The following is a 2,276-nucleotide window of genomic DNA, read 5'->3' on the forward strand; positions in this document are numbered from 1 at the left end:
TTTAGTTGTAGAATTAACAGAGAGATTGTGCTTTTGTTTTTAAGGCCCTTCTTGGTCTTATTACCCCAGTATATATGTGTTGATTCCTGTATTACGTAGGCTACCTTTGGATCACTCAGGTCGTGCAGCCAACTTCTCCCCTCCCACACTGCCCACACTGGCTTAATGTCTAAGGGACATCTGACCGTTTCAGCTGTCCTCCCAAGATCCCTCTACATGCTAGGTTGAGCCCCATTTTTAAATCCATTCAGAGTCCAACTTTCATTTGTTTGCCTTTGACACTGTCTCGAGGTGTTTGATTACTTCCATGTTAGTTTATGTTCCTTCTTTTGTTGTTGCTGTAATTGTTCTTTTCTCTCAGCTAGGCTCTTGCCCAGGCAGGCTCGTTGGACTAGAGGTATGATTCTCGCTTTGGGTGCGAGAGGTCCCGGGTTCAAGCAAAACCAGGCCGGTTAGCTCAGTTGGTTAGAGCGTGGTGCTAATAACTCCAGCAATCCGAGTTCAAATCTTTGTGGAACCTGTGTGCTTTCTTGCGGCAGGCAAAGAAAAAAAGCACAAGTTTGGTGGTGGTGCTGCTGGCGAGCCTGTAAGTGATTCAGTCTTTGCGGCCCTGTGAGCAAAGGCTGCTCCTGTCAAGGTTCCATGGTGTAATGGTAAGCACTCTGAATCCAGCGATCCTCGTTCAAATCATGGTGTGACCTGTTTTGCCACCAATTTGCGCAGGACCCTGTCCGAAATACATTTTAGCAGCAGTGAGCCCCAAAAGCTCACGTAGTTAATGTCGCTTCAACACACGGTCTGTTTCTTTAGAGAAGTGAGCGTAACAGGGTAGGACTCTTGCCCAGGCAGGCTCGTTGGTCTAGGGGTATGTTTCTTGCTTTGGGTGCGAGAGGTCCCCGATTCAAATCCCGGACGAGCCCAAAGTGAGGTTTGGCCCTTAAGCACAATTTTCTCCTTAGGTTCACAAACAATTAGAAAGTTTTTGGTCAATCGGGCAGAAGTTCAAGCAAAACCAGGCTGGTTAGCTCAGTTGGTTAGAGCGTGCTGCTAATAACGCCAAGGTTGCGGGTTCGATCCCCGTACAGGCCAGCCCATTTTGTTCTCTGGGAGGTCAGCTCTGCTCTTCATGCAACTTGACAGGTCGTCTCACGGACATACCCGCTGTCTAAACAGTGTGCAGTTGTGGCCAAAAGAGCTCATTTGGTAGAGCGTAAGACTGAAAATCTAAAAGTCCTTGGTTAGATCCCGGGTTTCGGCAGCTGCCACCAGTCTTTTCCTATTGTTCGAGGGGGCCAGTAACCAATCACTAATCACTGGGTTCCAGCCCCTCTGTCTAACTGCTTCCCCACAGTCACAGCTCTATCTGCCTCCCAGTCGGCCATCAACGAAGCCGTGTTGGTTTGGTTAGCACTCTGGGCTTTGAATACAGCGATCCGAGTTCAAATCTTGGTGGAACCTGTGTGCTTTCTTGAGGCAGGAAAAGAAAAACTTTGGTGGTGGTGCTGTTGGCGAGCCTGTAAGAGATTTAGTCTTTGTGGCCCTGTGAGCAAAGGCTGCTCCCGCAAAGGTTCCATGGTGTAATGGTTAGCGCTTTGGACTCTGATCAATGGAACAAAATGCCACATGCAAAGTATGCAGTGAGGAAGATGAAGGTTACATGTGATTTTATACTGTAGAGCATTGAAGGATTTTAATGAAATTGCCTTTGACACTGTCTCGAGGTGTTTGATTACTTCCATGTTAGTTCATGTTCCTTCTTTTGTTGTTGCTGTAATTGTTCTTTTCTCTCAGCTAGACTGTTGCCCAGGCAGGCTCGTTGGTCTAGGGGTATGATTCTCGCTTTGGGTGCGAGAGGTCCCGGGTTCAAATCCCGGATGAGCGCATAGTGAGGTTTCACGAACAATCAGGACGTTTTTGGTCAATCGGGCAGAAACGCTAGCAAAACCAGGTCGGTTAGCTCAATTGGTTAGAGCGTGGTGCTAATAATGTCAAGGTCTCGGGTTCGATCCCTGTACGGGCCAGCCTCTTTTGTTCTCTGGGATCTCAGCTCTGCTCTTCATGCAAATTGACAGGTGGTCTGACGGAAATACCCGCTGTCTAAACAGTGTGCAGTTGTGGCCAAAAGAACTCATTTGGTAGAGCGTTAGGTTGAAAATCTAAAGGTCCCTGGTTAGATCCCGGGATTCGGCAGATGCCACCAGTCTTTTCCTATTGTTCGAGGGGGCCAGTAACCAATCACTAATCACTGGGTTCCAGCCCCTCTGTCTAACTGCTTC

The 2,276-nt window shown here is 48.2% G+C and overlaps 2 non-coding genes across 2 annotated transcripts; both read left to right on the plus strand.

The window, feature by feature from the left end:
- The first annotated feature begins 1,015 nt into the window (after positions 1–1,015).
- On the plus strand, positions 1,016–1,089 carry trnai-aau (transfer RNA isoleucine (anticodon AAU)). The gene has a single exon. It is a non-coding gene; the product is annotated as a tRNA-Ile (tRNA).
- A 721-nt stretch (positions 1,090–1,810) lies between these two features.
- Positions 1,811–1,883, plus strand: trnap-ugg (transfer RNA proline (anticodon UGG)). The gene has a single exon. It is a non-coding gene; the product is annotated as a tRNA-Pro (tRNA).
- The last annotated feature ends 393 nt before the right edge of the window (positions 1,884–2,276 follow it).

This window comes from Sinocyclocheilus rhinocerous, unplaced genomic scaffold, assembly GCF_001515625.1.
Source record: "Sinocyclocheilus rhinocerous isolate Xijiao unplaced genomic scaffold, SAMN03320098_v1.1 scaffold13534, whole genome shotgun sequence".
NCBI lineage: Eukaryota > Metazoa > Chordata > Actinopteri > Cypriniformes > Cyprinidae > Sinocyclocheilus > Sinocyclocheilus rhinocerous.